General features: G+C 40.0%; 1 non-coding gene and 1 pseudogene across 2 annotated transcripts in view; both read left to right on the top strand.

Annotated features, from left to right (window-relative positions):
• LOC145466686 (uncharacterized) overlaps positions 1 to 14,882 on the top strand; it is a 49,821-nt pseudogene that overhangs the window by 23,655 nt on the left and 11,284 nt on the right. The window contains exons 2-5 of the transcript XR_014041968.1: positions 11,293 to 12,512; positions 12,874 to 12,987; positions 13,603 to 13,853; positions 14,281 to 14,542. The product of XR_014041968.1 is annotated as an uncharacterized LOC145466686 (transcript). The remainder of the gene's footprint in view (positions 1 to 11,292; positions 12,513 to 12,873; positions 12,988 to 13,602; positions 13,854 to 14,280; positions 14,543 to 14,882) is intronic.
• Positions 1,224 to 1,295, top strand: Trnah-gug (transfer RNA histidin (anticodon GUG)). The gene has a single exon. It is a non-coding gene; the product is annotated as a tRNA-His (tRNA).

Below are 14,882 nucleotides of genomic sequence, written 5' to 3'. Positions count from 1 at the left end.
ATTTGTCTTTCCCTCAAGGCCATGGTAGCGCTCAATACAAGTGAAGACACTCAGAGTGAAGAGCGGACGACGCGGATTCGCTTTATGCAGATCCGTCCAGCCAATCACAGATCGAGACGAAGTCACGTGTTACCCCAGACCCAGGGGATAGGGGGTATCTCCCTACCACGCCCACTCACGGTAGGAGACTGGACACCGTTATGCCGCGTGTATAAAATAAGCGAGTCGGACCGTCAAAGGCACTCTGAGTTTTTTCAACTCGTATGAGCGCCCATTACAGAAGACTGTTAGTATTGCTGTGGCTTCTCAAAGTACCAAGTGAGTATAGCATGGAAGTATTAGAGCGGTGTAACGTAGAGTTGACTACCTGGGAAAAGCGGGTGAGAGAGTGGATGAACGACGAAGAAGAAGAGACCCCTTTGTACAGGGACCTAGAACAACTTTCAGGTTTTATCGGGGTGGCCCTGGACGAACTAGATCTTTTGTGTCTGGAAGAGAGGTTGGGGGTCCTCGACGAGGACGATACCAATGATTTGGTGATTCATGTAGACTGGGTCCGCAACACTTACCAACAATTGCTTCAATTTTAGACATGGAACCACCCCTCCATTGTCACGTATACAAACAGCTGAGACCCTGCTGCCGCCAACCGATCCTAGAATTGAGCAGAAAAGGGAACCACACCAAATTCGTACGCGCGCTCACGGGACCGTTGAGAAAAGACTGGGGGCTAGGGTGCGTCTACGCAACCTGTTGCGGGGTCATCTATGGCATGTACCACAATGTGGAAACCAACTGTTACGAACCCGTCTTCCTGGGAAACAGTTACGACCAGGCCCTGTCACGTGTCAATCACGTCAAATCGTTTACTGATTGTTATCCTGAGGAAAAAGAGGGCGCCGGTCAATAGGACTGTGCACACGTCCCACCCTGTAATATCAAGTGGAATGACCAATAAAAAGCTGTTTTTGTTCTATTTTCAGACTCCATGTCACGATTTCCTAAACCCGAATGTATATGGTGTAAGGAAGGATTCACCCCCAATCACAGTATCAGCGACTACTTCCTGACACCGTGTTGCGACCAATTCTTTCACGGAAGCTGTAAAGCCCTCCACACCTGGTGGTTGAAACCCTCCCAAAGACGCTGCCCTCATTGCAAAACCGTGAATTTCGGACTTCCTCCCGGTGACATCCCCAAAACCAAGTCCTAAAGAGGTAAGCGCTTCGATGGTCTAATGGTTAAGACGTTGAGTTGTGGCCTCAAAGACCCAGGTTCGATTCCTGGTCGGGGCGTTTAAAAATTATTTTTTCTTTTTTCCATATAGAGACCCCTGGCCTGTAAAATCCGTTTGGATGAACCCCACCCCGACGAAGATGTCATGCTCCTCTTCCTCACCCAACATTTTCCCTACCCATGGTACATGAGAAGAGACCCCTCCAAGGTCTGGCCCTTCGGACGCGTTTTCGAATCCTCCTCAGGCTTTCACGGAGAATTTCTCACCCCCCAAACCATGATGCTATCCCTCGTGCACCTGGGAACCAATGACGTGCAAGCACTCAAGATGATGCAAAAAATCACACAACAAACCATGTACATTCTCTCGTTAAAGGATCTTTATTAGTTACAGGCATGAATAAAAATCTTTTCACTCCTCTGATGGTTCTGTTGACGTCATCGTTTCGATAAATGCTGCGTACGCCAACTCTTCTCTGTCGCCCCAACCGCTCTTCCACTCTTTCCATCCGGCCTCAAAACTCTCCGGCAACCTCTCCAAACACACAGGTTCCTTTTTATCCAGAGACTTGTCCTCCAGCATCTTCCTTGACATGGCTTGTCTGAACTTGATCACCTCATCCGCCAGCTTCGTCATCTCTTTCTTCAGGAGGTTATCCGTACTGTCCCTAACGGAGCTTTTCATAATCTTTCCAAGAAGACTTTCCTTCACGGCATCCAACACTCTCGCCGCAAACTCCTCTCTCGGAATGTCATCCGGCAACGCTCCCGAAGGAATACTAATCACCTCCACCTTCGTCTTGGTCTCCTCTGAAGACATCTTCTTGTCGATCTCAAAACAACAATACCCACTCGATACTCACGCAAACCCTTTTATTTCCACATCCGAACCTCGATTTCAGGCATTGACTCGCGCCTTATTTGACCATGCACGTGACAACCTCGATTTCATGTTGCCCTTATTTGGGCTGTGACGTCACGGGCGCCATGTTTTACCTACCCAGGCGCCATCTTGGATCTTTACAATTTAAGAGAATGTATGGGAAAACCTTGGTCACGTGGTATAATCCCTGCCTCCTGATTGGTTACGGCCCCTATAAGCGAACTTCACTACTAGCACAAACGTATTCTAATATCTACATAGTTGGTGTAGCGCGACTCGTCTGATTATTCTGTCTGCCGGCCTGACAGTTAAATAAATAATGATATGGCTCACTGATAACTCTTAAAACTAAGAAAGACTTATCTTGTGAAGTCATTGTTCAAAAGTTTCATAAACGTTTTTACTTCTGAATTGCGCCTGTATTCCTCAACTCAAGACGGAAATCTTAGTATTATAAAATTATTTTATAATACTGGGGCACTGGCGAAAAGACATAGCGGAATATTTACTCGTGCGAAGCAACTTTTCTTGAATATTAACTAATTTTGCAACTCAGGCTTTCGTTTGATGCGTTTATGTGTACTTATGTTAATTTGCAAGTGTTGCTTCCAACTTTATTACACTGAACAAAACTGTTCTGGATTGACTTCTTACAACAAAAAATTGAAACAAGTGACGCAAATAATTTTGTGATTTTCTGAAACTTTATTAAATTCCGCTCTTGGAAAGTCATTTTCACTGAGATGACTCGCATGACAGCGTATTTAAATTTGGTAAGTGAATCAGAAAATGCAAAATTATGTGATTTTCGAGAAAAGAGTCGTATTCGGAGTGTTGTTCTGCCAAGAACATCGTTATTTGTTTGTGGACTTTACCACTTATTTGGCCTGTGAAATGCGATACTATCTTCCGAGACATTCATCTTATTTAAACAACTTGAACCTTTGATTCTCTAAACCACTGATGTATCACACGATTACAGTGTGTTCACGTGACGTCATCAAATTCTCAAATCCAAAACTAAAGAGCCACTAAAGGTTTTATCCTCATCAGGCATAAGAGGTACTAAATTTATATCAGTTTACAACTTTCCAGCTCAATAGCGTCCTTCGTTTAGAAACCAGCGCATTTTGAATTTCGGAGTCATGGCGGTGCGTGACATAAAGCCAAGATCGCGTTTGTCGAAAAATATACGCTTATCTCTTGATTTTTAGCTATTTTAGGAGTTAAAGTATTAGGAAAAGTGCTTGTGTAAATGTTTTTTGGTTCAGTTCAGATAATCAGTCGACTAGATAGCCAAAGTAAGTTCCAGATGTTTACACCATTTTTCGGCCGCCATATTGGAGGACTAAGGAGGTCCTCCAACATGGCGACTCCATATCAGGCTCTATAATTTTGCGCGGAGCTTTTCGACGAATATCTCAACTTCGGGACAACGCACACACCTTTAACTTGGAGAACTGTCTTCTTTATTTATCGTCTATAATATCACAATTTCTTGATTTTATCCACTGAATGGTTTTTGATTTTATTTTTTATTGCGTGACAATGAACACGTGCTACAGTGATAGTTAGATGGATTTTTGCAATTTCCGTATACTTTATCGTCGATTTCATGACAAAACATCCACAAACAGGCAACGATGTTCTTCGCTTAACAACACTGGTCTAACACTTCGATAAGGATAAAAAACATGTGACTCTTTTACTCAGAAAACACGTGATTTTCCGTTCTTTAGTGATTCAACTAGACGCTCTAAGAGCGTTTACTCCGGCTTCGTACCCCCAGTATCAAATCGTACTTTACGAAAACGCGTGCTGGACAGAATAAAAACAAACTAAAGAATCAGGATATTTTAGCACAAGAGTTCCTCTTAGATATTTACTATTCAATTTGCGTCGTTGAGTATCCTCCTAATCCAGTCGCAAGTTGTGAGTTTCTGCCATTTTGATTCAAGAATGAAGGACAGCTGTCTACGCATTTATGGAGAACTTGTTCCCAAAGAATTTTCCAGGTCATTTTACAACTTATGGCGATTACATCGTACATGCTAGCAGAAATTGTACGAAGTTCGTTTACTGGTCGTGGCGGTCCGAGTGAATTGTGCAGCTGAACATCTTTGCCGTGTTGCGATCTTAAACCCTTTTCAAGAGTCATATCTCCTTTGGAGGGCGAACAGATAAACTCCTTCGAGAAATCAACAGCCCTATGACAAGGTGCAAATTGTATTGCACTTAATTTGCATAAACTTTCAAGTTGTGTTTTTTGCGGATAACATCCGAGCATTCAGGCGACCCTTAACGCAGTTTATGAAGAAATATTAGAGCTACATATTTTTATTGAATCAAGGAAGGAGTACTTTTTGAAAAGGAACTCATTTATAAGGGAAGATGGCGTATTTAAATTTGGTAAGTGAATCAGAAAATGCAAAATCATGTGATTTTCGAGAAAAGAGTCGTATTCGGAGTGTTGTTCTGCCAAGAACATCGTTATTTGTTTGTGGACTTTACCACTTATTTGGCCTGTGAAATGCGATACTATCTTCCGAGACATTCATCTTATTTAAACAACTTGAACCTTTGATTCTCTAAACCACTGATGTATCACACGATTACAGTGTGTTCACGTGACGTCATCAAATTCTCAAATCCAAAACTAAAGAGCCACTAAAGGTTTTATCCTCATCAGGCATAAGAGGTACTAAATTTATATCAGTTTACAACTTTCCAGCTCAATAGCGTCCTTCGTTTAGAAACCAGCGCATTTTGAATTTCGGAGTCATGGCGGTGCGTGACATAAAGCCAAGATCGCGTTTGTCGAAAAATATACGCTTATCTCTTGATTTTTAGCTATTTTAGGAGTTAAAGTATTAGGAAAAGTGCTTGTGTAAATGTTTTTTGGTTCAGTTCAGATAATCAGTCGACTAGATAGCCAAAGTAAGTTCCAGATGTTTACACCATTTTTCGGCCGCCATATTGGAGGACTAAGGAGGTCCTCCAACATGGCGACTCCATATCAGGCTCTATAATTTTGCGCGGAGCTTTTCGACGAATATCTCAACTTCGGGACAACGCACACACCTTTAACTTGGAGAACTGTCTTCTTTATTTATCGTCTATAATATCACAATTTCTTGATTTTATCCACTGAATGGTTTTTGATTTTATTTTTTATTGCGTGACAATGAACACGTGCTACAGTGATAGTTAGATGGATTTTTGCAATTTCCGTATACTTTATCGTCGATTTCATGACAAAACATCCACAAACAGGCAACGATGTTCTTCGCTTAACAACACTGGTCTAACACTTCGATAAGGATAAAAAACATGTGACTCTTTTACTCAGAAAACACGTGATTTTCCGTTCTTTAGTGATTCAACTAGACGCTCTAAGAGCGTTTACTCCGGCTTCGTACCCCCAGTATCAAATCGTACTTTACGAAAACGCGTGCTGGACAGAATAAAAACAAACTAAAGAATCAGGATATTTTAGCACAAGAGTTCCTCTTAGATATTTACTATTCAATTTGCGTCGTTGAGTATCCTCCTAATCCAGTCGCAAGTTGTGAGTTTCTGCCATTTTGATTCAAGAATGAAGGACAGCTGTCTACGCATTTATGGAGAACTTGTTCCCAAAGAATTTTCCAGGTCATTTTACAACTTATGGCGATTACATCGTACATGCTAGCAGAAATTGTACGAAGTTCGTTTACTGGTCGTGGCGGTCCGAGTGAATTGTGCAGCTGAACATCTTTGCCGTGTTGCGATCTTAAACCCTTTTCAAGAGTCATATCTCCTTTGGAGGGCGAACAGATAAACTCCTTCGAGAAATCAACAGCCCTATGACAAGGTGCAAATTGTATTGCACTTAATTTGCATAAACTTTCAAGTTGTGTTTTTTGCGGATAACATCCGAGCATTCAGGCGACCCTTAACGCAGTTTATGAAGAAATATTAGAGCTACATATTTTTATTGAATCAAGGAAGGAGTACTTTTTGAAAAGGAACTCATTTATAAGGGAAGATGAGGCATTCTGTTTTGCTATTTATTCTGGTTTCATACTCGTCTAATTCATGTCATCTAGTTCATGTCACGCAACATGATTTTCTTAGGCAGCCAGACACAGTTTTCTAAAAGGATTGGCGATTGCTAAGACTGCTAAATATATTTGAACTGCTACTGAAATAAATTTAGCTAAACTATCGTCAATGCAGATTTTCCTTAGGACTTGGCAAGAACATTGATTCGTCAATAATCCCGCACAATTTCCCGCACGATAGAAGTTTTAGTTTTCACGTACAATTTGCCTTCAAAATCACACGTAATTTTTTTTTTTCCTGCACCCGACTAGAAAGCCAACTAACTTGGAGGTAAGATATTTAATATTCAAATTACCGAAAGTCTTATCTTTACAAATTTGGAGATCGACATATTTTGCGCGGTGCAAGAAACAAGTCGCATGTTTTTAATGAGCTGCGAGTCCAAAAACGTTTTCGTAAAAATATTATTAAGGTGTGACATATTTTAAGTGTGACATAACTATTTGGGGCCCACAGTTTTAGCTAAAACTGTGGGCCCCAAATAGTTATGTCACACTTAAAATATGTCACACCTTAATAATATTTTTGTGCCTGTTTCCTAGACGCATTACCGAGCGGTTTGTATACGCAAATCCGTAGGTGTCGTTTTTTGCGAAATGCAGAATTGTATCTAGGTATATATACAGGTATACTTGATTGTATTGTTAAACTCCCTGAAGAAATGTGCGCTAGTCACACGAAACGCGTAGGAGAAAATAAAAAAGTTTTACAACTCAAGTAGTTCGCAGACGTGCTGCTCACTGGTTTTACTTTAAAAAATAACTGAGTCGCCAGTCTGCTAACAGAAGTCGCCAGTCTGTTAACAGAAGTAGCTAGTCCGCTAACAGAAGACGCTTACCGCTAACAGAAATAGCTTGTCTGCTAAAAGAAGTCGTTAGTCTGTTAACAGAAGTCGCCAGTCTGCTAACAGAAGTCGGTAGTCTGTTGACAGAACTCGCTTATTGTTATCGTGGTCTGAACAACGTAGAGCTACCCGTTCCGCACATTAATGGGATTTCGTTGCAAAGGAAATCCCTTTTTTTCAGCGAATCAACACATTTGCTCCGTTTGCACCCAAATGTTTGAAAACGTTTAGTGTTGACAAGCTTCAATATGTTCTTCATCCCTAATGCAACGATTTTGTCTCCTCCGACTAGACTCAAACCAAAAACTACTAGAAATGTTGTAATAGTGAACATGTTTTGATTATCGTTTGACTTGATCAAAAGTGAAAAATTGACAAATAAATTCCATGTTGCCGTGCGTCTGTTCAGTAATAGATCACAGATGACGTCAAAATGTGGTAAGAACAAAAAGTGGCACACGAGGCGATAGCCTAGTGTGTCACTGATGTACTTGCCACATTTTGACGTCTTCTATGATGATAATACTGAACAGACGCACGGCAACATGGAATCTATTTGTTTTATCTAATAAAGAAACAAACTACTACAGATAAAACTTTTATTTTAGAATCTTTCACCATAAGTTCTATAACTCGAAAGCCGGCCTTTGCCCACTTTGGCGAACCCGAAAAAAAGCAATTTGACGTAATCTATTGTCTATACAAAATGAAGCAATCTCATTGGTTGCTATACGTAGCAAAGAATTGTGATTGGTCCAGGAAAATCACGCCAATGTCAAACCTGACTCGAAAATCGCTTCTCGTGAAATGAAAACTTATAGTGAAAGCAGAATTGAACAAAGAAGAAAGAAAATTCTAGAAAAGTCAGGTCAGTTTTGTCATTGTAGTAGCCCTGTGAGCCGAAAAGCTTGGATGTTGCCTTGAATATTGCAGGAGTTGAAAAAGTACGCTCGGAAAACTTGTGGTTACGGTCAACACTGGAGGCCATTCGATTCGAGTTTTAAATGAAAGGAATGTTAGTGACGGTGGTGAAAATTTGTGTCCTCTGTGGTAGGTGATTCTCAAATCAGTTTGATATAGTGTCGGAGACACCCTATAGCTGCGATATAGTTGGCCGTGAGCCGTGGTTAACAATACTTTGCTCGCTGCTGTGCCCTGAAACGGACTAGAACTTTCGCGTCGGAAAGCAAGGTTATGTGTTTATTTTAACTGATTTTGAAGTTTCATTCCTGCAATCTGCGTCAACAATGATTTTGAGAATGAGAAAAGTTGAATTGCTTTAAAAAATTAATGATACAACAATTTTGGTTATTGGGGTCGTTAAATTCGAGAGAAAGTAATGGTTTCGAGTCTTATCTTAAAGTAATTTCAAAACCAATTTTGTGTTTGATTTAGTCTCGCTCGACTGCCGACTGAGACTGCTAGAGTATTTTTCTGAGTTATTTTCTAAAAAAAAACCCGGCTTTTTCCTTCCTCTTCCTGCTTCTTGTACCTGTTCAATGCCTCGACTAGACTTTTTTCAACCTTATCTTTCGTCCAGTCACTTAAAATATTATCTTAACTCTCAAAACTTTCTGCCATTTTAAAACACAGAGGGAAAACTTTAAAATGACGACGTCAATTGTGCGTCTGTCCTCTAATAGATCATTGGCGAGAACCAATCAAAACGCGAGAATAACTTAGGTTATTATTATAACATCGAATATTTTGTCCAGTTTGATCGAGAACTGCGCTGATTTTTACAAAATATTATCTCTCTCGTATTCTTGATCTGCCTCAAGTCTGAGTTGAAAATGTATGTTGAAACACACGAAGTGTCAAGTAAAAAGGTGTAAGGTTTGCTTTCTAACCATGCGTTTTATTGCCATGTTTATCACTGCAGTTTGCGTGTTATTTCTTGTTATTATATGGCTTTGTTACACAAGGACTGAGAACTACCGAATTCATGAATTACATTGGCTGAAATTGATATTGACCGTGGTCTACTTTTTCCCATGTTTTCCCATCTAGACCGGTATCTAAGACCGGTTACATTTTGCGAAGAAAAATATTAGTTCTAGAAATCAATAGCAAAAAAGGGAAAGAGGACGAGCAAACTTTGGCAGATTTAAGTTCAGCTCATCGCCGTTCGCAAGCAAAATGTCAACTAGTACAAACCGGTTACATTGAACAAAATTGAATTTTCCTTGTTTGCCATGTAATAGTTCTTATTAACCGAGCTCAGTCGGGCAGTATGGGAGAATCTTACTCTCGACGTGGTTCAAGATTCTCCCATACAGACCTCCTGCTTGGCTAATAAGAGCTAAATTAAGCTACAATACGAAGACTAAAGAAAAAGAGTGTTTACGATTGAGTTGCGGTGTGCTTTTCACTTGCTTGATCACTTGAACGTTGCAGCGTGATCTGCCTAGCTGTCGACCAATTTTTACTCCATTCCGATTTCGTAACAAAACGAATGAACGCAGTGACATCGATATGGTCACGAGATTAATCCCAATACTCCCAATAATGGCTTCTGGCTTATAATATAAGGTGTTCTGTAGGAATCTGTTTTAAGCGGTCACCCTATATTAAGGACATTAAAGCATTCGTCGAGGGTCCGCTTTATAGAGGTTTGACGTAATACAGTCGACCCTCCACTAACGACCACCTCTCTACAACGGCTACTTTTTTCGTCCCGGCGGACAGTCCATACATTTACTCTTATTTTACCCACTAAAACGCGTCCCAACCTCGCGACAAAGACCAGTCAATCAACGACTGACGAACGGTGCAAAGGGAACGCCATTTTTTAGTGTAAAAGTTGACGAGAATTGAGTTCATACCGCGCGTCGTTGGCCGCGCTGCCCTTTTTGGTTTCTGTATTATCGATATATTTTCATTGTGTTACGTATTTATATGCTACAATAACCATCTTTTAAAGATAAAAATGTTGCACCTCCGAAGAAATCGAGGTATCATATTGGACCCCTAATTTTAACGGCCACTCTTCTGTCCACAACGTGGCCGTTAACTGGTGGAGAGGTTCAACTGTATATCAAACAAGAAAGTCCGTGTTGACCACATTTCCAAACATCGACAGGAGAGTAAAAAATACGTCCCGTAGTGTCGTATTTTTGCGGAACTTCGAGGTGTTTGGAAATGTGGTCAAACACTTTCTTGAGTGTTTGAAATATTTCCTCATTCCAAACTAAAAAAATTCGATGAAATATCTGTGTGATGCAGATTATGTGGGCTATACAGCCCGCCACCTTTTTCAACACGTTGCTAAACACAGACACTCGGCAATTGGGAAACATTTTCTTGAAGCTCACGGCAGTAACTACCTACTGAATGAGAGCCATTTTAATATTTTGAGAACGTGTCAGAGCAAATTCGATTGTTTATTATTCGAAATGCTTCACATCACAAAAACTCAAGCCTACTTTGAATACCCAGCGGGACTGAATACGTACGAAAACGTTTTGTTTAACCAGTAGCATTTTCTTTGTTACTACTTAATTAGATACTATTGTTCTTATTAGTATTTTAAGATTTTAGTTCCTTAACTTTTTGGCTTGATAATGATATTGTGAAAACGTCGAAACGTCGCCTAGCTTTTGAGCTTTTTTACCTTTTTATAATGATGTTTCCAAAAAATATTTTATCGCAGTTTTTTTCTCAGCTAAATGTTTTTCAAAACCGAAACTAAAACTAAGAAGGAAATGGAGAAATAAAATCGTAAAAATCTATGCTAATTAAGATAAGATATCCAAACACCGTCGCGGTCGTTATTTCCTTTGTACTGCAAACCTGATGAATTGTTAATGAGTTTGAGAATGTAGTATCAAAATGATTAATAGACCGTTTTCGATATATTAAAATTCAGCATGGCAGTGAGGCTTAGAGGATACAAATAAAGGAAACTGAATGAACATGTTTATTCATTTCTTTTGTTTGTGTCCTTTAGACCTCACTATCAAGCTGAATTTCAATAGATCAAAAATGGCCTATTACAGATGAAGTGGAAATTATTTTAGCTTCACTCTATGTCTAACAGAGATATATGGATTGTTGATCTCGCAAAATAAAACTGAAATTACTTTGCTTGGTTTACTTAATCTTTCTGTTTAGCTAAAGAAACCAAATGGCTGCACCAATCAGATGCAAAGTATAAAATGGGCAAAATGTATAAAATGTCGACAATTATATGGTTTTTACAAGTCTGTTTCTTTTTTCCTCGTAGGAGTCTGATCTCCTGGCATGTGGCCATGACGTCTTCTTCACAAAGGAAATGTGGCGAGCTTCATCCAACCTCTGGCAAATTATGCGTAACAATACTAGCATCAGAATGGAGATCAACTAAAGGCGGACTCTCCACCTTAAACAGAGAATTAGCCATAGAGTTGGCTAAATGTCCTGAGGTGGAAATCTCTTTGTTTGTTCCACAGTGCAGCGAAGAAGACAAGAGAACGGCCCTTGGTCACCACATTAAACTTGTTAAAGCAACACGACGGCCTGGTTTTGAGGGACTAGAATTGCTCAGCTTTCCGCCAAATCATTTGCAAATTGATGTCATCGTTGGTCATGGGGTGAAGCTTGGTCACCAAGCACAAATAATAAGGGAATCTCACAAATGTAAGTGGATTCAAGTTGTCCACACAGACCCAGAGGAAATAGGGATGTTTAAGTCCTACCAAAATCCGATTTCCACGGGCGAGAAGAAGCACAAAGTAGAAGTGGAACTTTGCGAAAAGGCTGACTTCGTTGTGGGAGTTGGGCCGAAGTTGTGCGAGGCCTTTCGCAGATATCTTCGCTGGTGTAAGAAAGATGAAAGCATTCTTAACATTACCCCTGGTGTCTTTGATGAATTTCTGAATATTGAACATGCTGCTGAAGAGAGAGAACGATGTGGCATTTTAGTGTTTGGCCGCGGAGATGCTGAAGATTTTCAGTTGAAAGGTTTTGATGTTGCTGGCAAAGCTGTCGCTGAGTTGAGTGATGCTCATCTTGTTTTCGTTGGTGCCCCTGAAGGAAAGCACGAGGACATAGCAAAGCGTCTGCTTGAGTGTGGTCTTCCTGCTCTCCGCCTGACAGTTAGAAGTTGCCTGCAAAGCAGAGAGGATTTGGAACGATTGTTCTGCGAAGTAGATCTTGTACTGATGCCTTCCAGAACAGAAGGATTTGGCTTGACAGGTCTAGAGGCATTATCAGCTGGTCTCCCTGTACTTGTCAGCAAGAACTCAGGATTTGGAGAAGCCCTGCGTAAAGTACCGTTTGGTTCAGCATGTGTGATTGATTCCGAGGATCCTCTGGTGTGGGCTGAAGCCATTAAGAAAGTTTGGAATCAAGATAGAGAGACAAGACTTCAGGAGGCTAAACAGTTGCGTTCTTCCTACAAGAAGAAATATGGGTGGGACAAACAAAGTCAAGGTCTTGTTAACCAAATGTTAACCCTCGTTGATGGTATGTACTTTTGGGAAATTTTTGTAAAAGATCTACAAATTTATAACAAGTGATAGTGACTGTCACGAGAAAAGACGTTTTTAAACAAATTTTGTATCACCACACATCAAGAATGATAAACTGCACACTGGACCCGGCTGTCTAAAGTATGACCAAACTAATTCGGTGTAAGTGTGAATTTTGATTTCAGGTCTGTAATGTCTTAGTGAATCCGTTATGTTGATATTTTTCGACTTCACCCAAAAACAGTTCTGAGAAGCACGTTTAATAGTACTAGTGTTAATCGGCATACCAGGCCAAACTGCTGATTTTCAAAAATGGCTTCTCTTTTGTTTAATTTAAAATACCTTTCTGTATGCAGGTCAAACCAATTTTGTTAAAGATTCAGCTCAAAGCCGAAAACGCAAATTTCCTGCAGTTTCATCGTCTTCTAGTACCCAGGATACCAAGAGGATGCTTGTCGAGGACCATGCAGGTAAATGGCAGCTTCGAACTGTAAAAATTTTATAAATAAGTCACGTTATGTCCAGCTTTGCAGGAAGTTGTAAGATTACGAAAATTGTAATACACTCCAACCTCTTCTTACAGACACCTTTATATTAAGAACAGTTAATATTTGTTGCCAAAATTCCAGAATTCATACATTCTTAGACAGTTCATTTACTTCTAGGATACGGACACTTCCATACTCTTCATTAATACTAATATGGAAAATTGAGGAGACGATGAACTTAACCTAGGTTCTTGGTGCTTAGTGGTACACGAGACCTCAAGAAGAGTAAGGATCAAATAATGAGTCCAATAGGTTAGAGCGGCTTTTAACTGAGTGTCGTGAAAGGAAAACACCAAACCAATTACTTACCAATTAGACTACTCAGCCAATCTGAAAACCCAGGAAACCCAAACTGACCAAAACCCAAGACAGTAATTGCGTGACTACTTTCGACAATACAATACAATGTTTTTACAATGTTTCATCGTGACTTGCAGTGATAAATTATGTATAAACCAGACAAACGCGAGATCATTTACTCAGCTAACCAATTAGATAGAAGATTATTATAACGGCAAGAATTTTGACTGCTTCCAGCTATGAAAAGTATTCGTGATCTGCAGCAAATGGAGAGTGATCCAAACGAGTTCAACAAGAAAACTGACGCAAGGGAGAATCTGCGAAAGATTGCTTCAGACAAGGGATTCAGCATTTGTGACAACCCAGGATCTGGAAACTGTATGTTCTACGCACTGTCAGAGCAACTTCAAAGCGTGAACGGAATCGAAATTTCGGTGACTGAACTGCGGAAAAAGTTAGTCGAATTTCTCAGGAACTCCCCCAAACTGGTAAGTCAGCGGTCTTCCGATGTGAATGAAACTGTGCTTTGTATAATACTAGGAAAACAGGGCTCTGAAATTTCTTCGAGAAACTGATGATGGAATCTGAATATTATAGTCCTTTCTCGAGCACGTAATCATGGTTATTGCCGGGCAAAATAACCAGCAAAAGATTTGGTATCACTAGGAACTTTGTGTCCCTGGCCCAATCGAGGGATGTTACCTTTTTAAATAAACTATGTGTCAACATAATTCCATAAATCTAGTAACAACCTGGTTAGGTTTTGATTACCCATTCAGTGTAAAAACGTGAATTATTGTTAAGAATATTGAAAACCAATCGCCGTTTACTTTGGTATAGGCCAGTACGACTGTCATATCGTGTCAGCTACTTTTAGTCCATTCAATTAACTTTAAACTTTTTCCGCTCTCAAAGACCGATGGAACAGATTTGTTCAACTTTGTCTATGGGTACCCATCTTGGGCTGACTACTTGAGAAGCATGGAAAAGGATGGCACATGGGGCGACCACTTGGTTCTCCGTGCCGCATCAAGCTGCTTCAGAACTCCTATTCGTGTAATCAGCAGTCTTGACTGTGATTTAGTCATCAATCCAGATTATCTTGTTGGCAACACCAGCCTGCTTGTTTTGGGACACATCCACGAGAAACACTACGTTAGTCTGCAACCAACACAAGGTAAGTTGCAAGGATTTGATGAGCCAGTAAAACCAACAAAAAATTTGTTCTCTCGATTTTAACGTAATTAACAAGTGGCTCCCAATTAGTTTGCTGTTTTAGCTCAATAGCAGGAATTTTCCCAATTTTGTTGAACCCGAAATTCAGATCACACCCGTGGTGCGATGTGATAGTGTAGCTATAAAGAAACATGATTTTCAGTTTTCCTTTGACATGTTATTATAGGAAGGTTTCAAGAAGATAACTTTAGATGCAGATGATAAAAGAATTTTTTTTTAAATAGTCGGTTTAAGCGTTAGTTTTAATAAATTTCTTTCAAGTCGCCACAAATAAGACATCG

The sequence above is a fragment of the Orbicella franksi genome, chromosome 13 (assembly GCF_964199315.1).
Source record: "Orbicella franksi chromosome 13, jaOrbFran1.1, whole genome shotgun sequence".
Classification (NCBI taxonomy): Eukaryota; Metazoa; Cnidaria; class Anthozoa; order Scleractinia; family Merulinidae; genus Orbicella; species Orbicella franksi.
This window is presented reverse-complemented; position numbering and strand designations above follow the sequence as displayed.